Consider the following 27,317-nt stretch of genomic DNA (forward strand, 5'->3'; position numbering starts at 1 on the left):
GACTTGAGACGATTGCCAGCATTTGATTAGTATGAGAATATGAGATGAGTAGGAAAACCTGCAATGCGGGCCAAATTGTTAAGTAAGCGTATACCATGGTTACTTAGTATTTAAGAGCTATAATTTCGCAATACCTGCTCAACAGATCAGTTTTACTGTTGGAAGCTTTCGCAGCATGAAAAATCCTTAGTTTATTTATAATAGATCAGTACTGTAAAGCTTAACATCGTTGATATGTATCTCCTACTAACAAGTTCAAAGTCACTACCCCCACTCTAGCTTAACCGAAAGCGATTCAGGGAGTCTTACTATGTAACGCACACATCAAGAGCGTATTTTGAATGACAAAGACTTTTCTAATGTCCATGTATTTTCTTAGCGGCAATGCTACACGAATTTCTCCTATCTTCAGGCGCGCTGGCAACGTATTTGTGAAATGGACTGTGACGTTTGGAAAACTAAGTCAGAGACCGTATTCAAAACACTCGGTTCAGTGAGAAATGTTTCCTGTGCGCAACGACTTCTTTCAAATCAATTCTGAACACAATGACACCAAAACAATCAGCCACATGTTGAAAGTAAATTACTATCCATATCCACATAGTTACGGCATAAACCAGCCTTTGACACACAAAATAAGTGTAAAATAAACACGAACTTACGTACGGATCAAATGATTTCTCTTGTCGTCATCTACAGAGATGACAGAGATGTGACATTCTGGGTCAACACGTAATTACTATATTCCATTGCTAAAATATCAGTATTAGGCCTTTATCGTATTTCAGTGTCTGTTTCATTGTTTCCTAACACACCATCATTTTACTGTGATTAAAGGCTGGTAAAAAAGCTCTTGGTTACTTAATGCAATGGTACATTTGTAAGTAGGCTGTTTAGGTTTTTATGTTGGTAACGCCACGTAGCTCTCTGTATGAAAATCGCTGACTGCGCTGTGTGCAGTCTGTGGCTCGTTGGACTCATTGTTGGATTATTCGCTAGTGTAGCGTTGGGCAGTTGGATGTGAACACCGTGTAGCGTTGGGCAGTTAGAGGTGAGCTGCCAGCAGTGGTGGATGTGGGGAGAGAGATGCCAGAGTTTTGAGAGGTTAGTATGAGCGGACCATCTGGACGTGTGTCCGTCAGAAAAAGGAAATTTGTAAAACTGGATGTCATGAACTGATATATCTATACTATGACTTTTGAACACTAATAAGATAAATACATTGTTCTCTATCAAAATCTTTCATTTGCTAACTATGCCCATCAGTAGTTAGTGCTTTCAGTAGTATACATTGTTCTCTATCAAAATCTTTCATTTGCTAACTATGCCCATCAGTAGTTAGTGCTTTCAGTAGTTAGCATCTTTTATTTAGCTGGCAGTATTGGCGCTTGATGTATTGCAGTAGTTCGAGTTGGGAAGATTTTGGTGAGGTAAGTTCAAAAATGGCTCTGATCACTATGGGACTTAATATCTGTGGTCATCAGTCCCCTAGAACTTAGAACTACTTAAACCTAACTAACCTAAGGACATCACACACATCCATGCCCGAGGCAGGATTCGAACCTGCGACCGTAGCAGTCGCGCGGTTCCGGACTCAGCGCCAGAGCCGCTAGACCACCGCGGCCGGCCGAGGTAAGTGATTCATGAGGGGTATAGGGTATTGTTACTCAGGGCTATACGTTTGTTGGGATTACCGAAAGTCAGATTGCGTTGCGCTAAAATATTGTGTGTCAGTTTAGAAATGATCAGAATAAGTAAAGAGAAAACTGTCTGAGTACGTTCATTTTTACTCAGCTGTTTCTGTATGAAATAACGTAGAAGTCAGTTCTTTATATACAGTCGTTCTTTATATACAAAGGGGAAGTTCCACATTCGCACAATAAGCAGAGTCATATTACAGTATTCCGAATATATTCTTCAATACGTCAAACAATTATATAGCCAAGCTCACGTTATATGGTTTACCTTTGGTAATTATTGCTTATCTCAGCACACACCAGCACTACATCAGCAGAGCACACATTACAGATAGTTATACATTAGCAGAATACTAAATAAATCGTAGACATAAAAATAAGCAGGAAATGTAACACCCATTCTGCAAGTCAGTCATCGAGGCATGAAAGATTCCATTGTCCCTACCTCGAGACAACTAGCTTTTCGGCGATTCGGTGCCAAAAAACCTCTAGATGATACCCTTTGCTTTCCGCTTCCTGTGCAAAGAAAAGGAAAAGAAACCTAGGAGTCCATTGTTTCTGCTTCAGGGAGAATGTAAATAGTTGCAGCCTTTACAAACTGGTTACGTCAAAACTTATTGCCAGTGAAACTTTCAAATTGAGCTCTGATCATTACAGCTTAGTAAGTGGCGGTTGTCGCTCCTAATAAATATTGCGTATATGCTTGTTATCCTACAGATGAACAGTACAAGAGAGAGTAAAATCAAACGTGTCTAGTCAAGAAGGAAACAGGAAAAGATCAAATATCATCAAAAATAAGAAACTGGGCAGGAAAAAGACAGAAAACATTACAAAAGTGCTTAGAGATACGTGGGAAATGAACGTACTACAGGATCGCAAAATGGCGATCATATGCCCATTACACAAGAAGGAAGGCCCATAGTTGTGAACAGCAAGAGACGGATATTCGTACTATCAGTCATCTACAAAACCCTCTTGAAACTTTTGCTGAATACGACATAAAAACAAAAAAAAAACAAAAAAAATGAGATCGGCGAAAACAAGTAGTATTTGGAAAAGGAATGTCGTACCCCCAAACATATCCAAATTGATCATGATTTTAGGAAGTTGAAAAATAAACAGAGAATGACTCAGTAGCCAAACAAACCATGTTTACCATCTTAGAGATATTCGGGTACATGACAAGACAACGGAACAAGGAGATAAACCAAGTTCAAATGACGATTCGAGGGAGACGTAATGAAACATTTTGAGATCAAAACAATGGTGAGACAAAGAGACTGACTCTCAGCAATGCAGATTAGCTCAGTTTTGGTAACATATAAATAGGGTGAAGACCAATTCGCGTACTTGATTACTCACATGCTACCAATACCAAATTCTCTCCCAAAATTTCGTACTGCACATATTTCGGGCAGTAAATGGACGTTAAAGATCGTCAATCATGTGTACGGTAACTACCTCTGTCAGGACATAGCAGCAGTCCCGTGCAGTTTGTACAGTGATAACATTTTGGGTTAGTATGCCGGAGGTCGAGAGTTCGATTCTGGGTCGTGGAGTATTCTTTATCATTTGCAAAAAGTAGTCTGCGTGGTATAGTATCTGGCGTCTTAATTGATTAATACCAACTATTATTCTTGCCACGTTCAGGTCTATAACGGGGCTTAAGTCGAAGGATGCAGATAATTTCGATGCGACCACTGGGGGAGGGTACACAGGAAACGGGTTTGGAATCTGGTAGTTGCAGTGGCACGAAACAATTCGCGTCCACAATGTGTAAAAGGTTTCTCTAAAAGCTGCCCAAAGAAAACAATTGTACTTCCCTTTCTGTGTTCGTAGTATGTAACTGCAATGTTTTGCAGAAGCCCCACTTAATCGCTGTATGACGATTAAGACGCTAGATACCGTACCACGTAGACCACTTTTACCAAATAAGAACAAATATGCGTCGATCTAGAATCGAAACCTCGACCTCTTTCATGCGAACCCAAAACACTATCCACTGCAACAACTGCACAACTCGCTCTCTCTGCTGACAGAGGTAGTTACCGTACATGTGATTACAGTGCTGCCAGATTGCCAATTATTAACGTCTCTTTACTGCCTGAAATGAGCGCAGGACGAAATTTTGTGAGGGACATTCTTGTATTGCCAGTTTGTGAGGAATCGCAATGTGAAACCCGAGTGCAGGAATTGCGTGGAGAGAACAATGTCGTTGTTAGGAGGAACGGACAACAGGCATAAGGCTGGGTCACAAGAAAGACAATCTGACCATAATTTACTGAGCCATTTATGACGAAATGATGATGCTAACTGTAAGGGAATACCAAGGAAAGATACTACTGCTACATGAACGTGGTGTAGCCCAGAAAAACGGCTCGCAAATGTCATACGAGAAGACACAACTGACGAACATGGCAGCGGACTGGAAAATAGTGCACAAAATAATCAGAATGCTGGACATTCACATAGACGATGGAATGGATGCAGCCCAATGGACAAGTCAAAGGAGCCAAAAAGAAGAACTAAAACATCACGACAATATAATTAGCTTACAAGTTTACAGAACACATTTAAACAAGAAATTAGTATCCATTAAGACTAAACTGTGGCATTACAGCAGGGTGATGAGATCACAAGCACTGTATGCTTCCAAGTATCTAACAGATAGCTGGGAAAAAAGCAAGGAGAACAGAAAAACTGGGAGCAGAACTGAGAGAAAAACTGAGTAATACATTGTTGTTGTTGTGGTCTTCAGTCCTGAGACTGGTTTGATGCAGCTCTCCATGCTATTCTATCCTCTGCAAGCTTCTTCATCTCCCAGTACCTACTGTAACCTACATCCTTTTGAATCTGCTTGGTGTATTCATCTCTTGGTCTCCCTCTACTATTTTTACCCTCCACTATTCCCTCCAATACTAAATTGGCGATTCCTTGATGCCTCAGAACATGTCCTACCACCCGATGCCTTCTTCTAGTCTAGTTGTGCCACAAATTCCTCTTCTCCCCTACTCTGTTCATTACCTCCTAATTAGTTATGTGATCTATTCATCTAATCTTCAGCATTCTTCTGTAGCACCACATTTTGAAAGCTTCTATTCTCTCGTTGTCTAAACTATTTATCGTCCATGTTTCACTTCCATACATGGCTACACTCCATACGAATACTTTCAGAAACGACTTCCTGACATTTAAATCTATACTCGGTGTTAACAAACTTCTCTTCTTCAGAAATGCTTTCCGTGCCATTGCAAGTCTACATTTTATATCCTCTCTACTTCGACCATCATCAGTTATTTTGCTCCCCAAATAGCAAAACTCCTTTACTACTTTAAGTGTCACATTTCCTAATCTGATTCCCTCAGTATCACCCTACTTAATTCGACTAAATTCCATTATCCTCGGTTTGATTTTGTTGATGTTCATCTTATATCCTCCCTTCAAGACACTATCCATTCCGTTCAACTGCTCTTCCAAGTCCTTTGCTGTCTCTGACAGAATTACAATGTCATCGGCGAACCTCAAAGTTTTTATTTCTTCTCCACGGATTTTAATTCCTACTCCGAATTTTTCTATTGTTTCCTTTACTGCTGGCTCAATATACAGATCGAATAACATCGGGGAGCGGCTACAACCCTGTCCCACTCCCTTCCCAACCGCTGCTTCCCTTTCATGTCCCTCGACTCTTATAACTGCCATCTGGTTTCTGTAGAAATTGTAAATAGCCTTTCGCTCCCTGTATTTTACCCCTGCCTCCTTCAGAATTTGAAAGAGAGTATTCCAGTCAACATTGTCAAAACCTTTCTCTAAGTCTACAAATGCTAGAAACGTAGGTTTGCCTTTCCTTAATCTAGCTTCTAAGATAAGTCGTAGGGTCAGTATTGCCTCACGTGTTCCAATATTTTTACGGAGTCCAAACTGATCTTCCCAGACGTCGCCTTCCACTAGTTTTTCCATTCGTCTGTAAAGAATTCGTGTTAGTATTTTGCAGCTGTGACTTATTAAACTGATAGTTAGGTAATTTTCACGTCTGTCAACACCTGCTTTCTTTGGGATTGGAATTATTACATTCTTCTTGAAGTCTGAGGGTATTTCACCTGTCTCATACACCTTGCTCACCAGATGGTAGAGTTTTGTCAGGACTGGCTCACCTAAGGCTGTCAGTAGTTCTAAGGGAATGTTGTCCACTCCCGGGGCCTTGTTTCGACACAGGTCTTTCACTGCTCTGTCAAACTCTTCACGCAGAATCATATCTCCCATTTCATCTTCATCTACATCCTCTTCCATTTCCATAATATTGTCCTCAAGTACATCGCCCTTGTATAGACTCTCTATATACTCCTTCCACCTTTCTGCTTTCCCTTCTTTGCTTAGAACTGGGTTCCCATCTGAGCCTTTGATATTCATAGAAGTGGCTCTCTTTTCTCCAAAGGTCTCTTTAATTTTCCTGTAGGCAGTATCTGTCTTACCCCCAATGAGATCAGCCTCTACATCCTTACATATGTCCTCTAGCCATGTCTGCTTAGCCATTTTGCACTTCCTGTCGATATGATTTTTGAGATGTTTGTATTCCTTTATCCTGCGTCATTTACTGCATTTTTTTATTTTCTCCTTTCATCAATTAAATTCAATATTTCTTGTGTTACCCAAGGATTTCTACTAGCCCTCGTATTTTTTACCTATTTGATCCTCTGCTACCTTCACTACTTCATCCCTCAAAGCTACCCATTCTTCTTCTACTGTATTTCTCTTCCCAATTCCTGTCAATTGTTCCCTTATGCTCTCCCTGAAACTCTGTACAACCTCTGGTTCTTTCAGTTTATCCAGGTCCCATCTCCTTAAATTCCCACCTTTTTGCAGTTTCTTCAGTTTTAATCTACACTTCATAACTAATAGATTGTGGTCAGAGTCCACATCTGCACCTGGAAACGTCTTACAGTTTAAAACCTGGTTCCTAAATCTGTGTCTTACCGTTATATAATCTATCTAATACCTTTTAGTATCTCCAGGATTCTTCCATGTATACAACCTTCTTTTATGATTCTTGAACCAAGTGTTAGCTATGATTAAGTTGTGCTCTGTGCAAAATTCCACCAGGCGGCTTCCTCTTTCATTTCTTACCCCCAATCCATATTCACCTACCACGTTTCCTTCTCTCCCTTTTCCTACTACCGAATTCCAGTCACCCATGACTATTAAAGTTTCGTCTCCTTTCACTGTCTGAATAATTTATTTTATTTAATCATACATTTCTTCAATTTCTTCGTCATCGGCAGAGCTAGTTGGCATATAAACTTGTACTACTGTACTATCCGTGGGCTTCGTGTCTATCTTGTCCACAATAATGCGTTCACTATGTTGTTTGTAGTAGCTTACCCGCACTCCTATTTTTTCATTCATTATTAAACCAACTCCTGCATTACCCCTATTTGATCTTGTAATTATAACCCTATATTCACCTGACCAAAAGTCTTGTTCCTCCCGCCACCGAACTTCACTAATTCCCACTATATCTAACTTTAACCTATCCATTTCTCTTTTTAAATTTTCTAACCAAGCTGTCCGATTAAGGGATCTGGCATTCCACGCTCCGATCCGTAGAAAGCCAGTTTTCTTTCTCCTGATAACGATACATTAGAACCTAACAAATAAGACAATATTTTGAGAAAAGTAGAAATCAGGAGTTAAACAAACAGACCACTGAATGGACAGGATGGCCTGTGTGGCCGAGCGGTTCTAGGCGCTTCAGTCAACCGCTACGGTCGCAGGTTCGAATCCTGCCTCGGGCATGGATGTGTGTGATGTCTATAGGTTAGTTAGATTTAAGTAGTTCTACGTTCTAGGGGACTGATGACCTCAAATGTTAAATCCCATATTGCTCAGAGCAATTTGAACCATTTGAATGGACAGAAGAAACTAGGAAAATATGCCCAAAGTTGGCGGTAACATCCGCAGAAGCCCGTAGAACGAGCGACGCCAGATTACTCAAGGAAACTGTATTGAAAAAAGAAATGCCGGACTATTACGCCACAGATGATGATAGTTACAAAACAATTGCCGAAACTAGGTCGAACCATATAAGACATGGTATACAGGAATGCGTAAAGAAGATAAATAGAAGAGATGTTGGACAGGAATGCCTAAGGTAGTTAGTGGAAAATATGATGGGCAGGAACCTGTAATGAAGAATAATGGACGACGTGATGGACAGTAATGTGTGAAGAAGATAAAACATGATAGACGGGTATGTACGCCTTAAGGAAATTCCGGAATGAGATTCTCACTCTGCAGCGGAGTGTGCGCTGATATGAAACTTCCGACAGATTAAAACTGTGTGCCGGGCCGAGCTTCGAACTCGGGGCCTTTGCCTTTCGCGGGCAAGTATTCTACCAACTTTTTTTTTCTTAAAAAAAAAGAGAGATTAGAGTGGTCAGTTCCGAGCAGGAGGATACAAGGCGGGCGGGAGTTTAAACTCGAGGCCTGCCCCCCCCCCCCCCCACCCCGCCCCCCTTCCAATACCTGAATCACTCCCTCAAGTAGCTTCTTTTTCCTTTTTTTGTTTTTCTTTTTTATCGGGAACAGGGTAAATAAAGAAAATATCTTTATTGGTACAAGCTTAAATACAACAGAAATGCCATCCTTCCGGCGGAAATAACACGAGACATTACACTCGAACAAGGCTAGCAAATTATTTTTATTAATAATGTGTAGCAAAAATAATAATAACAATAATATTGATGTAAGCTAAGAGATGTGAAGCAATAGAGAGTAGAGCTGGGGGAATAACCAATGTGCTCTGTTATAGTGCATAAGAGAAAGGATGCAGCTGTTCATGTTCCTACTCCACTGTGGGTTACGATATATAAAGTTGCGCGGAGAATCTGAGATGTCAGCAGGGGGGGTGGGAGTGTTGTCGGCGTGTGGCACCATCCAGCTGAGCGGGGGTGACGTAAAGATCGCCTGTAGATAATTGGCGAAGAAGGCGCGGTAGCGCGGTCGGTGCTCAACTTCACTGTGGGCGGATTGTAGTACTGCCAGAAGTCAAGGCGTGATGTGTCGCCATTATTATACATGTAGGTGATCGTCCAACCCTAGGCCCATATAATTGCATGATTTTGGGTGACGGGGAAATAAGTATCCTCAGGATGGATAAAAGTCCATGGGTCAATAGAATCGGGCGGAACGCGGTGGTAACAGGCAACGAATTGTCGGCCAAGTTTCCAGACGTCATTGGTGGCAGCACAAGTCAGTTTGTGGACATCCTCATCCATGAAGTGGCAAACGGAACAAAACGGAGAGACCGTTAGTCCTATGGCGTGAAGACGGTTATTTGTGGCGAGTTTTCCACCTGCGACGTGGTAACATGTTGCCCGGGCGTTGGAGGGAAGTAAAGGCTGGTGGATAACACGCAAAACCGTGGGCCACCGCTTGGATGGATGTCTGAGTTCGGTTTTGTTGCCGGATATGTGAAGAAGCAGTGGGGTGTAAAAATCTTTTGGTCGAGGAGAGCGCGTGGTCGGTAACCGTGTGTGAGCATAACTGCAGTCAACGATGAAATCAGAAATGTGCTTCAGATGGTGCTTGATGTGTCCAGCTGGTACTGGTGGCGTTATGGTCGCGGGCAGAAGAATTTCCAGGTAACTGCGCGGAAAGGAGGTGCCCCCGATCCACTGCTTGTGCATGGTGGACATGTACCAGGACGCCGCTCGGAGTCGCACATTGACAAGGCCGAGGCCTCCAGCTCGCGGGGGAAGAGTGAGCGCTTCGAAGCGGACCTTAAATAGCGTACCGGCCGTAAGAAAGTATCGAAAAGCAGCCTCAAGGCTGCGTCCAATAGTTGATGGTAGCGAGAGGACCTGTGCGATGTGGACCATTCTGGACGCCACAAGTTGATCGAGGTATTGGACACACTGTAAGGAATCGAGTTGGCGGAGGAGATTTTGTCGCTCCGCCGTGCGGATAATTTTGAGTGCAGCAGAGCGGCGCGCGGTGGAGGTGAAAATGATACCAAGGTATCGTACTTTCTGTACACACGGGAGAGGTGCGAAGTCATCGTGTGAGAGGCCGCCTCCAATAGACATCGCCGTGGATGAGCCGTGCGTGACTCGTGTTCGCGCCACCTCTTATTTTACATCCTGTCTTTTTTTTTTTTTTTTTTTTAACCATACTGCCACCTCGTTATGTTAGTTTCAATTTCTGTTGTCACTGAGTTTCTGCTTTGCCTCCCCATGAGGAGCAGCAACGGCGCCTATCGATATAAGCCCTGGCGTATTATCTTTCTATTACTTCCCATTTGTCGTGTGTTCGGAGTTAGTTCGGATCTGCCAGTGAGTTGGGAGGCGCTAGCAGTGCAGTTCGGATCTCGCAGTGTTTGACTTAGGACACGGCAGAAGTTCAGTCGGAGCGTGGCTGCAGTGAGGTCCGGACAGCCATGACTCGCCCGACGGTTGCCGATACATATCACTTGAGTGCGGACTACCTTGGTTGGTCGTCTGTCGGTCGTCTTGTCGGACGACATGTATGTTGGCCAGCGATCACTTATGGGTTGCCTGCGTGTGCCGACTCATGATTCTTCCTTGTTATTGCACAGTCGCTGCCGTAAGTCTAGTCCTTCGAGAAAGTGTTCGTGAAACTGTGTGTAGCTGGTGATGTCGACTGCTCAGTTACTTTAGTGCTGTCTCCGTGCTAATGTGTGGCAGTCGGTCGGTAGGCGTGGAGCAGCGAGGAAATCTCCGCGATGCGTAGTTTGGCTGGGCCCACTGTCGGTCTATACACGTGTCGGAGTGTGTGGGGCTGTTCCCATCGCTACGAGGTCCGTGGCTCACCGACCCTGGACACGAAAGTTGAGTTTGGATTTAATTTATCAGCAAGTCAAGACTATTCACATTGTGCCGTCTGGTTCTCGTTGTGGGCTGTTCGGACATTCCCGCAAGCGACGAAGTGTGTGTTCAAGTTGGTGAAGGTTTAGCCACCGTCCGGTGGAGTCTAACTGTATTTGGTTATTTGCAATTGAAGTGCACCAGCGGAATTTTCTGCCTTGTGGCCGATAACGTTCCGGTTACTTGCAGTGGCCGTTTTAAATTCAGGCAGTGTCCTTCCTTACCCTGACGTCGCTGTCCAGCACGGTGTGTAGTTTGACAGATTAATGTATGCTTATTTGTGTTCGTCCATGCCTTTTACGTTTTGCACTGAACTCCCGGTTGTGTGCTGGTCGAGTGGAGCGCAACTTACCTTGTCGGTGGGTCCGTTGACTGTCTGTTGGTTGGGTTGTCGTCGGATCGAGAATGGTTGGTCCGACTGCCTGTCTCACCTAAGTGATAGTATTTCAAGTGTTGGCCGACCCCAGAAGCTTCTAAGCGCCGTTAGCTTCACTGCCTTTCCTTATTTTCTGTTGTGTGTGTTTGTATGGCCCATAGCCGATGGTTTTGAATTAAAGTAGAATTGTTTTTAGTCGTGTTTTAAGTCATGACCCATCAGCCACTTTACAATTAAAATTCCTTGGTTGTCAAGAGTTAGATCGTTTGGGCCTTCAGCCTGATTAAAATATTGTTTATAGATAAAACCTTGGGCCTTCTGTCTAATAAAAATTATTTTAGTTGTGTTTTGAGTCATGGACCTTCAGTTGTTTTAAAAATAATAGTTTCTTGCTTGTCAGGTGTTAGATTGTTTGGCCCTCAACCTAATTTAAGCTAACGCCTTCTGCCTTGTGTTTTTTTATTTAATTTTACCTTGAGTTTTAAATCATGTGCCTTCAGCCGTCTTTAAATTAAGGTTGGTGCTTTTCAAGTGTTAGATATTGGGTCTTCAGCCAAATTATACAACTTACTTACCGTGAGGCATTTTGCCCTCTAAATATTCTCTTTGGCGTCTGAATTTTGAGTTAATGGCTTTTAGCCGTTTTTTTAAATTAAAGTGGTTGTGCCCTTTTGGCATACGATAGTGTGGCGTATTCAGCAGATAACTAAGTTCCAGAATTTGTAATGTAATGTTTGGTCAAATAAATAAAGTTATATGTGTTTGAGTGTAACTGACAGCAGCTCATTTTGGCCTCTTTCCACAATTCCAACTACCTGTCCTGTCCTGCGGGTCTAGCAGGGCGTTTCAGTGGATTTAGCCACATTCGTGTTACTGCTCGCTGCAGTCGTACGTTGATATCAAACCAAGCACCGTTTGTGTTTCATTTCGTGTGCGGACCAACAGGAGGAGGTCGTCCGCATACGCATGACATCGAAAACTGTGTTGTCGCAAAGTGAGACCAGAAAGGTGGCTCGTCAGACTCTCGATGAGTGGCTCCAGGTTTATGGCATAGAGTAGGGTCGAAAGCGGGCAACCTTGCCTTACGGAACGCCGTATCGTCACTGGTCGCGCCACACGGCCATTGACCTGAATCAGCGATTCGGTGGTGCCGTAGAGGCGCCGGATCACATCGATAAAGGCTGGTGGAAAACCCATTCGGCTCATCACTGAGAAGAGAAAACGATGCCGCACCTTTTCGAGTTCGTTGTCAAAATCAATGGCAACCACCGCGGTGCGGAGTCTGCACGCCGCTGCCAGTGCAATTAAATCACGATATTCACCTGCGGCCGTTTGTATATTAACTGAGCCACCATGTGATGTCTGTACTGGGGATAGAACGTTAGGCAGGATCTTGTGGCATCGCGTCGCCAGGAGGTGTGTAAAAATTTTATAGTCTGCGTTAAGCAGAGTCGGGGGACGGTAATGTGCTGTCGTCACTCCCGGTGACGGTTTGCGGATGAGTGTAATAATTCCCGTGACAAAGGACGGCGGAACAGCGTTCCCCATCGTCATCAGTTCATGAAACATCGTCGTCCACCGTGAAGACATTGGTGTAAGGAATGCGCGATAAAATTCTATCGGCATTCCGTCGACACCAGGTGACTTATTCAGAGCACCTTTGTTGACTGCATTGTGGATTTCGTCACGCGTAACTGGCTCCATCAGCTCGTCCGCTGGCGAGGGTGCGAGCTACGTGTGGTAAAACACTCCTCAGTGTGGTTGTTGGTAGTATCCTCCTGGTACATTGTTGCTGTAGTGCTCTACAAAGGCATTGACGATTTCGGCCTGGCAAGTGATTTGCTGGGCGCGACAGATGTAGATCTCGGTGATGAGTCGCTGTCGCCGGTGTTTCCTGTCGGAGGTGATATGGTGCATGATGGGATATTCTTGTTCCATCGAATCTTGACATCGGGTCCACACCTTCGCCCCCTGCAGTCTAAGGCGTGTCAGCATTACAATTTGTGCCTTAATACTGCTGCGTTCCCTCTGGGTGTCAGGAGTGGGCGGCTGGGCTTCCAGGTCGCTGAGAAGGGGGTAGAAATAGTCGGTGTGTGCCGGCGCCACGCAGCTGTTTCCTTGCCATACTGAATCAAGGTACGTCGAATGGCAGGTCTGACACATTCCAGACATTAAGTCAAGGTCGTGCGGTACTTAGGTAAGCGACGTTCACACGTGGTCCATGTCTCGGTAACACGTTGAAGACATTCGGGATCATGAAGGTTGGAGGTGTTTAGCTTCCACGGTGCACGAATACGCCAGACCACTTGCTGTGGGAGGAGAATGTTGCAGATGTAGGCACAGTGGTTCGAAAAGGCCAAGGGCCAAAGTTCTGCACCTTGGACTGCAGGTGTGAGTTCCTGAGAGACGTATATCTATCAAGGCGGCTCGCGGAGAGACTCGTCTGGTAAGTATGTCCAGGCGCGTCGCCGTGATGGACGTCCCAAGTGTCGAGGAGCAGCAGATCACGGACGACAAGACGCAGTTCTTGACAGGTGTCGTAATGGGACTTTTTATTCATGGGGTGCAGACACAATTAAAATCACCCCCAAGCAAGTAATGGTCACAAAGTCCAAGAAACAAAGGGGCGATTTCTTCTGAATAGAAGTGTGCCCTGTCGCGTCTGCGGGTGGAGCCTGACGGGGCGTAAATGTTGACAATACGCGTCCCCATGACGGTGGCGGCCATACCTGTTGCGGATGGAAGGTGTGTGATATCAGCCACTGTAATGTCTTCTCTGGCGTAGATGGCTACGCCGCGTTCCGGGTGGTCACGAGGAGAAGCGCGTCTGGATGTGTGTCCATGTGTACTTCCTGTAGTAGTGCGATGTCGACGGCCGATGCCCATATCATCTCTCGCAGCAGTTGAAGTTTCACGGGGGAGCTAATGGTGTTAGTGTTGATCGCCGCTACTCGGCAGGTTCGGATCCGTACCGCGACGTGGAGGGGAACTCCATCAGGGGAAGGTGAAGATGGGCGAGGCAACGGTGAGTCATGCCGTACACCACCTGACGGTGTTACCTGCGGCGTAACTATGCTTCCGTCTGGGGTAACTCTGTCCCCAGCGTATGGTCCGGGCGTACGTCGACTTCGTCACTCCACGCGATTGAAGGCGCTCTCGTTGTTCGTACGTTCCACAACGGTCGCAGCGGCGGAGGACGTCTCGGCGACCGTCGCAACGGTGGAGTCCATTTGTTAAGGTGCACATGGGCAATCCAGTAGAGTAGGCACCGACACAGCCACAGTCGGCGTCATGTTGTCGTCATTCGTGTCGACGTGCAGGTTCTCAGGGGCCTCGTCGGATCGGACGGCCTCTGGAGCCTCAGGGGGAGGTGATCCGTCTCGTTCCGAGACCGTGCGGCGCCTCCTCTTGCGCTTTTCAGGTGAACATTGTTTGCGTGTTCGTCCGTGTCGGAAGACGGGAGTCGCGGCGCTCTAGGAGGAAGGCCGTCGCGGGAACGAGAAGTGAAGGGGCGTCCATATGGTCGGCCGGGTGGGAATCGGAAGTCATCGCTGTTGGTACAGGCGCCGAAGTAGGGTCAGGATGTTAGCGCGATGCGTCGACCCGGCGGTATCCGAGGCAGCAGGAAGGGTCACCGATACATGGTCCGACGGGCGGGGGCTGGTAAGAGGAGAAGAGAGCGCCGATGCGTAGGTTATCGATAAAACCGTCTTCAGAGTCGGAGGCGCCACGGTAGCGGCTGGCAGTTGGGTCATTCGTCGCTGAAGACACTCAGACCTGAGATGGCCTTCATTGCCGCACCCGGAACAGGTCTTGGGTTGGCCGTCGTATATGACGACCGAGCGGCACCCGCTAATTTGCAGGAAAGGTGGTGATCTATCGTACATCGTTAAGAACGGAGTACGTTTCGAATTGCGCTCAGCGTTCGGCAGTGTAGCCATGTACTGTGCCATAGGGGCGGAAGGCCGCAATAATGCATTCCGCCGGGAGCTCAAATGGGAGATCGAAAACCCGTATGGTGCGCATTCCCAAGCCTGCGTGGTCGACAGTGACCACACCGACATTTCTGTCGGCGTGGCAAAAAAGTAGTCCGTGTTTGGTGTCACGAAGTATTCTTTCGCACACCGCGTCACGACTTTGACGTACACCGTACTGCTTAATATGGACAAATGAATGCCCAAGATCTCGGAAGCTGGGATCTTAGCAACGTCATTTAGGAAGCGTTCCACTTCCAAGGCCTTTGGTCGTGTGTAGTCGTTGCAGAAGCTGAATCGTAGTGCTGATTTTCTAAAACGGTTGGCCATGGTTCTAGTACACGTAAGCGTCGCTAAGTGACGGCCGCTGAAATGTAAACAAAAGCGAGCGCTCACGCTCCGCAGGCGGAAACAACAGCACGTCCGCACTGCACGCTGCGAAAGCCGGACTGCCCAAATCAGCTACCCAAGCACGACTCACAACCCGTCCGCGAAAGGCAAAGGTCCCGAGTTCGAGTCTCGGTCCGGCACACAGTTTTAATCTGCCAGGAACTTTCTTAAGGAGATTAGTAAGACATGATGGACAGGGACTTGTAAAGAAGATTAATAAAAGACACGATGGACAGGAACGCACAAAGAAGATAAGTAGAACATTTTGGACAGTTACTAGTAAGGTAGATGTATATGAACTACCTCTACAGTAATCGAGACGGTATGTGGCCGACTTGACAGCAGTAAAAGAAAAAAAAGAAAATACCGCTTTGATTACTTCCGGTCTCGGTACAGACAGTGGGAGGGCGGTTCGTCACAAGAGGCCTGCCCACTCTCCGCGCCGTGCCGCACACGCCTCTGTGCAGCGTGGCCTTTCGGAGAAGAGCAGGCAGCGTGCTGTGGCCACCGCGAAGCCCCGCCGGGCTTTTCTGCACGGAGAAGCTGCTCAAGTGCTCGTGCTTGTAAGAAAGAGAAAGAACAGTCCGTATTACACAGGCTCACAAGTGAGAAAGCACAGGCGGCACGAGCGAAGACCTCAACAGCGTTACATTACCTTCAGGTCCACTCCGTGCAGTGGCCGGTTTAACATAATTTTCTGCACATCTCTCGCTTCCCTTCCTAATCTCACTCTTTTCTTTGCCCCCATCTCCAGGTTTCCCTCTCTGTCTCTCTCTTATCTCTTTCCATCTAGCAAGTGCGCTTACCTACCCCCACTCATCCCCACCCCTCTCCCCACTTTCCACACACGCACACACACACACACACACACACACACACACACACACACACACTCGGAGACACATCCACACCATCACTTTCCTCTTCTCCATCTTTACCCAAGTGGCTATATCCTCATGAAAGCTTTGTACAACTTCAAACCGCCACTTAAGATCCGTTTTTTCATTTATGTTCTGTGTTTCTTTTCTTTTTTCTTTTTTTTATGGGAGGGGGGGGGGTCCTTTACGTTCTAGATTCTCCCAGACAGAATTACACACACTCATTTTTTTTCTTTATTTCCATTAGGTACCTTTGGCAGTAGAAACATTAAACTGTGGTTTGATCATTACAAAGTTGGTCGGCTGCATTACAAATACATTTTGATAATCTTTTGTGCTAGTTTAGTTTTCTAAGTTGGTTGTCTACCATATCGCACTGTAGAAAGATGGACTACTTTATCACAAAAAAGAAGGTAGCTTACACGAAGGAGATATTTTTCGGAAATATTGATTTTTGTTTGCTTTTAATGAAAAGCAAGATTATTGATTTCCTGTTCGGTGAATCACATATTGAAAACATCAAAAATTAGACTGAAGATCTCGCTAAGAAACAAGGCACAACCTTAAAAAGTTCCACCATCTACACGAAAAAAGAACTAAAATTACTTCAACAGGTCTTGATCGTAATCCTTTTCACAATCCGCTAATTTGCTGAAATGCCAGCGTTCTGTGAGTTATTTAAGATTAGGTAACACCATTACACTTCTTTCATTCTTCGTAGAAGAGATGGAAAGTTCACAATACAGTATCAATGGTAAAGGAAAGACGCAACTGTCCTGTAATCAGCTAAATACATATCTTTGTCGTGCTAGACCAAGAGGACTGTTTTCAAACGCAAAGGAAATTTGATCACGTTATGCATTGCCTGGTTATATGTTATCTTTCCAAGCCACGAGCACTTCCATGTGTTGTAGTTTTCATAATATGAGGCTGTCTTTAAGCATAAAATTTCTTCTCTGTGTTATAATTTACATAGAATGATATTGTGTGAAATATAATTATATCTGTCGTTGTTTGGTAAATATTGCTCGTTTAAAGTCATTGTGTTGATTATTCCTCTTACATCCCCATCCAACATGTAACTTTGAAGCGCACTCAACCGAAAATCGAACGCCATAATCTCGTTCTAGTAGCAACTCGGTGCTATGGCCAACCACATTTCTTTGCTAATGACTTGATTTTCAGTAGGGCTACTGTCTAGAACTTGGGTTTTATATGTGGAAGAATTTTGTGCGGAGATAATGTGTATCCATCTCTGGGAGATTTTATGAAACATTTCTCTGATCTTACGCTAGCAATATATTAATAGCAGAACATCAGAGTCTGGAGTCAAGAAAACAACCTTGGCGAACTGCACGATATCTTGAAGCCTCCGACTTTAACATAAACGAAGTATGGAGAAATGAGTGGGAAGAATCGTCAGTGTTCAACGGTCATCTGGTTGAAAAGCCTTCCATGCGAGTTCCACGTTTCACACCCCTCAGACGCTAGTCGAGATCCATCAACCGCATCCGAACAGGACAAGGGAAATGCGGATATCTAAAGCACAAATTGGGCTGGGCAACATCCCCAGATTGTGACTGTGGAGCTGCCCTGCAAACAATTAATCACATTGTTGGTGAATGCCCGAAACGAGCCTTTGGGGGATCAATAAATGACATCAACTATGCATCACCTGAAGGGTTCATCTGGATCAACAGATTGGACTTAGAAATCTAAGAACTTGTGTAATGTGTAGATAATTTAGCATAATACTTTGAACATTTGATTCTGTACATGTATTTTGCTTGTCATTTCTTTCACTGTATACTCTTAAAATTATGTATTTGATCCAAGCTTTGTATCATCATACAATAAATAAATAAATAAATAGGTTTTAATTACAATAAAATAGTGTAGTCAAGACAGAATACATAATAATTGCCAGGAGGACATTTGCTTCGGTGAGAAACATGTAATTAATGACAGAGTTCTCGCTGCTAAACTCACAAGGGATGACCAACAAATACCTTCACATCAAAGTTATCTTAATTAGGAATTAACAAGGCTATGTCACTGGCATCGATAGCCGTGTATGAAATAATTTCGATTGAAATAAATGGTTGTAGCTCCGTCATAAGTTGCATTGAGAGGTATCTTCTTTCTATTTCTTGGTGGTGACTAGTTTCGGACACCTGTGTCCATTTTCAGACCATCCGTGCTGCCAGTGCAGGGGTAGTTTCTGTACGAGACCTATCGCCTGTATTTGTCACACTTACAGCACAGGTGGTTTGAAAATGTACAAGGATGTCCGAGACTAAGTAATAAAAAATAGATATTTCTCAGTACAACTTATTTCAATTATAAAACAAGTTGCGAGCCTATTTTTCACCTGCAGCATGCTGCAAGTTCGTAATTAATTTTGACTTTCATTTGATTCGTGATTTTGTGTGTGTGTTTAAACAGTGGACGAGAGATACCAAAGAGATTGTGATGATGTCCCGGGATAGAGTTGTGTCCATAACTTTTACTCGTCGTGATAACGAGTAACTGAGAAGTTAGGGACTTATGCTTATACACTACTGGTCATTAAAATTGCTACACCACGAAGATGACGTGCTACAGACGTGAAATTTAACCGACATGAAGAAGATGCTGTGATATGCAAATGATTAGCTTTTCAGAGCATTCACACAAGGTTGGCGCCGGTGGCGACACCTACAACGTGCTGACATCAGGAAAGTATCCAACCGATTTCTCATACACAAACAGCAGTTTACCGGCGTTGCCTGGTGAAACGTCGTTGTGATGTCTCGTGTAAGGAGGAGAAATGCGTACCATCACGTTTCCGACTTTGATAAAGGTCGGATTGTAGCCTATCGCGATTGCGGTTTATCGTATCGCGACATTGCTTCTCGCGTTGGTCGAGATCCAATAGCTGTTAGCAGAATATGGAATCGGTGGGTTCAGGAGAGTAATAGAGAACGCCGTGCTGGATCCCAACGGCCTCGTATCACTAGCAGTCGAGATGACAGGCATCCTATCCGCATGGCTGTAACGGATCGTGCAGCCACGTCTCGATCCCTGAGTCAACACATGGGGACGTTTACAAGACAACAACCATCTGCACGAACAGTTCGATGACGTTTGCAGTAACATGGACTATCAGCTCGGAGACTATGGCTGCGGTTACCCTTGACGCTGCATCACAGACGGGAGCGCCTGCGATGGTGTACTCAACGACGAACCTGGTTGCACGAATGGCAAAACGTCATTTTTTCGGATGAATCCAGGTTATATTTACAGCATCATGATGGTCGCATCCATGTTTGGCGACATCGCGGTGAACGCACATTGGAAGCGTGTAGTCGTCATCGCCATACTGGCGTATCACCCTGTTTGGTGGTATGGGGTACCATTGGTTACACGTCTCGGTCACCTCTTGTTCGCAATGACGGCACTTTGAACATTGGACGTTACATTTCAAATGTGTTACGACCCGTGGCTCTACCCTTCATACGATCCCTGCGAAACCCTACATTTCAGCAGGATAATGCTCGACCGTATGTTGCAGGTCCTGCACGGGCCTTTGTGGATACAGAAAATGTTCGACTGCTGCCCTGGCCAGCACATTCTCCGGATCTCTCACCAATTGAAAACGTCTGGTCAATGGTGGCCGAGCAACTGGCTCATCACAATACGCCAGTCACTACCCTTGATGAACTGTGGTATTGTGTTGAAGCTGCATGGGCAGCTGTACCTGTACACGCCATCCAAGCTCTGTTTGACTCAATGTCCAGGCGTATCAAGGCCGTTATTACGGCCAAAGGTGGTTGTTCGGGGTACTGATTTCTCAGGATCTATGCACCCAAATTGCGTGATAATGTAATCACATGTCAGTTCTAGTATATTTGTCCAATGAATAGCCGTTTATCATCTGCATTTCTTCTTGGTGTAGCAATTTTAATGTCCAGCAGTGTAATCCATCTCCGTTGTAAGGGAGGCCTTTGTGCTACGTCTGAATGGTTCTTCGCTCAAGAATGTAGAGAAGAGCTGCTGGCAGTAGAAGAATCGTCTTGCAATCTAACGTAAAACAGAAGCCTTCCCAAAACTGTGCAAATGATAACACAACAAGAGCTCTGCCTCACTCGGACCCGAGTTGTTCTGTCGTCAATACGCGTCTCCGTGGCTGGTTGTGTCAGTCTCCAGACTATATGGTCCTACGTTTAGGCGCCATATTGAGACTGTTATAATGAATGCTACGGGTACCAGAAAAGATTGCCGGTGTGTCGGAGACACAGTTAGTGATATTGTTGTTCGTTATTTGTGACAATCAGATTATCCGGTCTACGATGGCATTCGCACCACGACGGGTCCATTTCACTGCCATAAACCATCCTCGCTCGTATTCTATCATGTGTTTTACTTATTCATTTTGTACGTGTTCTCTGTTTGTCCGCCCCGAGAGCTGAGTGGTTTCGGACTGCCGTGAAGTTTTTCCTCTTTCTTGTGACGTAAGTAACGTGCAGAAAGTGTGACCAAGATTTATAGTAACTTTAATCTTAATTGCGGCATTGATGGTAGAAGACTCTGCCATACTTACAGGAAAGACGGTTCTTTTTGGCTGTTTCTACCAAAACAGAACATCCAAAGGCTTTCTATGAATCTAACTATTTATGGAAGCAGTTAACTTGCAGTGTAGGGTGCTAAAACTACAACAAATTTGAAGATGACTGGTCGTTGTGCAATTTTGTGGAGGGACGACTATTTCTCTTTTACGACATCATATGGAGACCTTTTTAAAGTTTTGCCTCGTAATGTACTGTAGGCAGCACTTTTAAACAGTTTACTTCGTTATGTCCGCTTGATGGATTATTTTTCAGATCTGAGTGTCACTGCCAGGAAACGATCACTGGATATCAGAAACAGGTCTATTGGTCACTGGTGTCTTGGTCGCCGTATTGTTTACTTTACTTACTCCTGTTGTATAGAGCAGTGCTTCGTTTGCTTCACGCATGAAGATCAACTGTCCACAGTCTCTGCTGCAACATTACTAAAATACTTAAGAAGACAATGTTCTAGTGCATTCCATTTATGTCAGAGGGCAAAATATCATCATATGAACTCAAACCGGGCGCAGTAGTACGAGAACAGTGAGAGTTCTAGACAATCTCGATCAGAACTTAAAGGTCATTGCAGGAACTGGTGGCGTTAGCATCAAAATTCAGAATTTCTAGAACTTCCTCCCTCTACCCTATTTTCCAGTATTCCCTCCACCTCATGCTTACGACCCCTTGACCCCCTCCACCCCTCCCGCCACCGTGCTCCAGCCAATGGTGGCATTACATGTGTGCTTTTGGCCAGTCGTGTGTGAGGGCTATGGAGCACTGATGTTCTGTCTAGTGGCATGTAAGCTGAGACCCTCAGCCATCGAACAGCTTTAGCTTTTATAATTCGATTGTGTGAGTGTCATCATTTTCTGTTTGCATTTTGTAGTCAGATAACAAGTATTACGTGTCACCAGCAGCAGAGATCAGCTGGGAGGAAGATGACTGTCTGTAAGTATTTTGTCCATACATCTCTAAGGTTTATAATAATAATTATTATTAGTATTATTACTATTAGCATGTGTGTAAGTCATTATACTTAGGGCTTTGTTATTGTTGTTGCATATGATGACATAGAGATGTCCCTGCTTGGACCACCACAGCAGCAGCAGCAGCAGCAACAACAGTCTTCCAAACCCGCCAGACCTACTGTTGTTCAACTATTCAGTACCACAGCCTTGTCAGCAGCATTCACTTCTGAAACTACCACAGCTCAGTTACAGGCGAGCCCCTTAAAAGTACTGCTATTCACCAACCCCTACAATGTCTCAGCAAGTGGAGCTAAATGTGTTAATGTTGGCATGTCACCAGACTGAAACAGAAGTAGTAAACACATAATGCTTTGGTTCTACAGTTCAGTATTCAAAGCACAAACTGGACTATATTTGTGGTAGGATGGAAGATATAGAGAGGTAGATGACAGACAAGTATGACCCATCTCTTACTTTGAATGGCATTCAAATATTTTGCTGTAAGGTTTCTATAGTAGTTACGTATGGTGATGTGATACTATGATGAACTTTATAGGGTTTGAACATATATCTGAAACATTCACTGTTGTTAAACAGAAAGATCTATATTATGCATTGTCAACTGCCACAGGTAGATTCTGTGATTGATATGTATATTAAGCAGGAGATAAAGTGAATTTGTTGAGGATCTATTTACAATGTAAATATGGACCAACTGACGCAATGGATCAATGCCTGTATGCCCCTGTACCAGAGTGTGTAAGAGTCAAACCCATCAAGTCCATACACCTGTTGGAATGAATGTGATAGACGCTGAATTCAAAGCTTATCGAAGACAATTTTTTACGAAATACTGTTTTACAATGTAACGATCTCAAATAAATGTTAGACAATATATATTCCCTACAAAGAAAAGTGTTGTAATTTCCCCAAGCCCTTCCTAGCTATATATATACAAAAATTATATTGCAACTTACCACTGAACCTCTGTGTTGGCAGTGAAACTCCGCTTTAACAAATGAAATTCTTATTTATTAGTAGCAGGACACACACTCACAGTTTATAACAACAGTTTAAAAAATTAAAGGAAAATGAAAAAGAAACTATGTGTAGTCTAAGAGTCCAGAACCTTCAGTGGTGCTAAAATTGAGATGGTGACATGGCCACTGCCTGTGTTCACAAAGTTTTTGTGGGAGTCAGCATTGTAATTTACGCAATACGATCTTCATGATGCCACTGCTAAGCGAACAGTCACATACTACGTTTTTTTTTCATTATCAGTAGAGTTTTTTCCAGGAACGCATCAGCAGCAGCTCACCGATAATCGATATGTTTGGTGGTAGTGCATTAAACTTAACAGTATGGAAGTCACTGCAAGGTGTATATCTAAAGCGTCAAAGTGATATGCATTGCTGTAGGTAGTGTGAATGACAAGCCCATGTTAAAATGCTTTATGACATTACTTATCTCTGACTGCTAGCTTCTGATAGTAGTAGATTCAGTAGCTGTATCACAGGATGTGTCCACTCATTCATACGACCATATAACATCAAGGATTTGTAACTTGTAACGATGTAATAATAATAACTTTAAAGGTCATGTCAGCCACATCAGAGATGCAATCTCAGCAATGCCGGGTAATGCCAGTGACACACTGACAAGACACACCAGCAGAGATTGCTGTTGGAAGCAAGTCACATGTCACTTCTCGCGAATTCAGCTTACAGTTACAGAAAATACTTTCCTTTTAAAACATGATGAAGGCCACCAGGTGCTCGTTGCTTCTTGCTAGGTGCCACACACTGCCTTCTGGTAGCTGTGGGAGTGTGTGCCAGTGAGAAAAATAGTTTTCTACAACCTGGCTCCTGCTGCTGCTACTGCAACTCAATTACTGGCTGTTAATAGAAAGGGTGCTTCGCTTCTGTGTATATCTTAGCAGAATTCATCTTCTACTTTGTACTCCCTCTCACTGATTAAATGTATCTTTTAATATTACCTCATAAACAAATGAATTACCCACATGTCACATACAGTATGATTTTTACAAACGAATCAAGTATGGGAAATATTTTGTATTAAAAATACTTAGACAAGGCACATTGCTTGGTTAAATCAATTGCCACGTACACCACACCATGTAACTGGGACATACAGTTGGTATCACCCCTCAAACCTGTATTCAGTGCTGTATATTAACAACGAACAATGATGTACAGGTATCACATTTACTCTCATATCAAACAACAGAAGGTGAGCCAGTGGACTAGTGGAGTATTACTACAGCAATATGCAGAATATCAGAATTCTTTCTTCTTCTGCTATTGCACACTTTACAAGGTAAGACACACACTATATATGATCTGAACATTGATATGAGACCTGTGAATTGGACATCCTATTTTAATAATATGATTACAGTAGCACAAAGTGCACTATCCACCTATTCTTATCTAGCACTACGCAATATGCGACACTTAATATTTCCTTCCAAGTCATTTAATCCCTTGTCTCTAGAGTCTATAGAGCATGATGCCATCTGTGCAGCAGCTACTCAAATACAGCAGTGAGTTGTGTAGTAATCTTAGAGGATCAGAAGTCTCACAAAAGAATCATAGAGAGACTGTGCGACACAGTAGCATCTGGTGGTAGAAGAACACAGCTGTATCATGTTAATACAGGTTCCTAATATAACACATACCATCCAGCCATCTATGTTTCCGCACCACATCTTAACATATACCTGTAAATTAGCTTAGAGACTTTGTGTTGTGGCAGAAGCAGCAGCCTGATCTCAGTTGCACCGGAAATGAATATGGGAATTTCAGTACATGACCTGCGAAGCACTTGCAATGTATTGGAGAATCAAATACAACACCGCAAACTGCTGGCTTGGTTAGCATGTGTTATACTTCTAGAGAGCTACCAGCAACGAAAAGTCTTCCTCCCCATACATATTTTAAACAATGTGTCTGGAACGTGGCATATGTCAGAGAAAGCATATTACAGTCAGAGAATCATATTTGGGTAATATGTGTGGAGGAATGCCTGCATTCTGCTGCTTCTGAGGCTAAAAAAACTTGGAGAAAATTTGATCGAAAAGAGAGCAGATGTGTTGTGGATCCTGTGGATAGGAGTTGAAAATTGTTGGAATGTTTGCAGAAGTTTCTCTCCCATAATGGAGAGCTGGGATCAATTCCATCACTTAAGTGTTGTGTGCTTGTGAGACTGTATCAGAAAGCAATATCTTGTATCTGCTGGAAATGGTGGGCTATGTGGCTGGTGTATTGTAGAGGTTTATTGCACCAGTAGAACATTAGAACATGTTGTGCATAAGGTAATTAATACACACACGCACACACACACACACACACACACACACACACACACACACACACACACACACACACACACACATATATATATATATATATATATATATATATATATATATATATATATATATAAAACTGTGTGTGATCTGGACATTAATATGACATCTTTGAATCGGACATTTATGTATGAGTTGTCGTGCAGTTACGTCTGTGAATGCAGATACCACTCCATTCCACATGGACTGCAAGTAAATAATGTACAGAACTGTGGTGTAACATTTCAGATATTTGCCTTTCTTTTATTTCTGTAAATTATTGTATGTTCTCTCACTGGACTGTTAGCGTATTTAGTTGTAGATGTGATATCAGTTATATTAAGCGCTAAGGGTGTTACTGGACTACCAGCAAGCATCTACCTCGTTTGAGAAATCCTGGAGATCAGTGCAGTTCTATGAAGGTTGTAATATTTGACTAAGCATCTACCATGTTAGAAATATGTTTGTACACTTAGCAAAACTTGGTGAAATAAATAAATAAAAAAGTGTGACAAAAATATACGTTTCACATTTTCCAGATACAAACAACAGTATTATTTGTCAGTTGTGAACGCAACTACGTCCATTCCACGCACTTTACCACAAAAAAACACACACATGCTGTTTAGGAACTGTAATTCTTCTGCACTCATGTCCAAAATTGCGATGGAAGAATCACCTTTTCAACCTCTAGTTCCACCATTATCGTCTAACCATAAGGTGTAGATCCTTTCTTGGCCTTGATTATTGGAAAAGTTTTATTTATAGACAGCGTCGAAAGCCTTAAGCCCTACGAGAAGCTTTGAGTGGCTGACCCCACTGCTTATACTGTTAAGCTTCTGTAAGCAAAGATTCCTGTTTTGAGATGTAAGTTATAATCTCTCCTCTCACTGTAATGTTAGTACATAACTGTACTTAAAAAAAAGTTGTGTAAACTAACATTTCGTCGTCGTTCTCTGAGCAGTAGTAGTAGATTTGTGTCACGAAGCCATGCGACCAACAACCCTATGATTGTTGATATGCTTCCCATTACAGATGGTGGAGTGATGAAGACAATGCAACAGCCATCTTGTGCCTATCACCACTCTATGTGTGAACAAATGGCTGAGCGACGTTGTCAGTTCCATACTGCATCATCTCGACAAGCGCTGACAGGCTGGGTTCCGCAAAAACTCTGCATGTGCCTTTGGCATTTTCTCGTGGAACCGATTGTTGCTTGGAACAGTCAGCAATTAACATTTCACGCTGTTGATTCCGCAGCTCGACACTCGTGGGAGGTGGCTTTTGGCAGCACTGAAGTGGCCAGCTCAATAACCGGCAGATATAAAAGCGACTCGACTTGCAAGTAGCAGGCCACCTGTATGCTTGCCTCAGCAGACGCATGCTGGCCAACTTTGAACTACGGTGCTGTGGACATGTGAAAAATTGTTCTACAGCCTGTTTCCATAAAAAGTCTATAAACAGGATATGATCAAAAACTTTCAGATTTTAATATGTATTCAAAATGGCAACTGCACTGGAAGAACATAGAAAATTTGGTACTGACATGTACATTAAAACACTTCTTGGCTAGAAGACATTATGTCAATTAGAGAACCGTATTTTCATATGACCTTCCTATAACATGAGGCAATTTGTAAACTGTCGATAGCTCTAACCCAGCTGCGCCTAGTGTAGTATGCAAACCATCTAGCCGTAAATTGGAGACTTTTCTAGAATTTTCTTGGCGGGCTAGAGAATACGACGAAAAATATTCTTGTATAAAATATTTATTAATTTCTGCATATAGATTTACACACAGAAAACAATTATTTATTTATTTTCATTTGGTGCAGTTTTAATAACATACAGCTTATCTTTTAATTTAAAATTTAAATCTACGTCTGAAGCTGGTATTTTGTTCTCCAGCCAGTAATTCGGCAAGTACAAAGAAGGTATATTTTCGGTTTCCGATACATAACTTATTTTTCCCCCGGAAATTTATCTCGTTTCTGGCTTAAATAATTAACTCTGATACTTCCTGTAACCCTCCTAATCGAGAACATTCGATGATTTTAATTTTACCTCTTACCTCCTCCACAACTCTGGTATTAAAAACACCACACTTCTGCCTGAGTGTACGTTGGCCTTTCTTGTGCTCTACGTTCTTCCGGTATTTCCATGTAAAACTGTAAGTTCACAATTTTTGCAAACGAATTA

This window comes from Schistocerca piceifrons, chromosome 2 (assembly GCF_021461385.2).
Source record: "Schistocerca piceifrons isolate TAMUIC-IGC-003096 chromosome 2, iqSchPice1.1, whole genome shotgun sequence".
Classification (NCBI taxonomy): Eukaryota; Metazoa; Arthropoda; class Insecta; order Orthoptera; family Acrididae; genus Schistocerca; species Schistocerca piceifrons.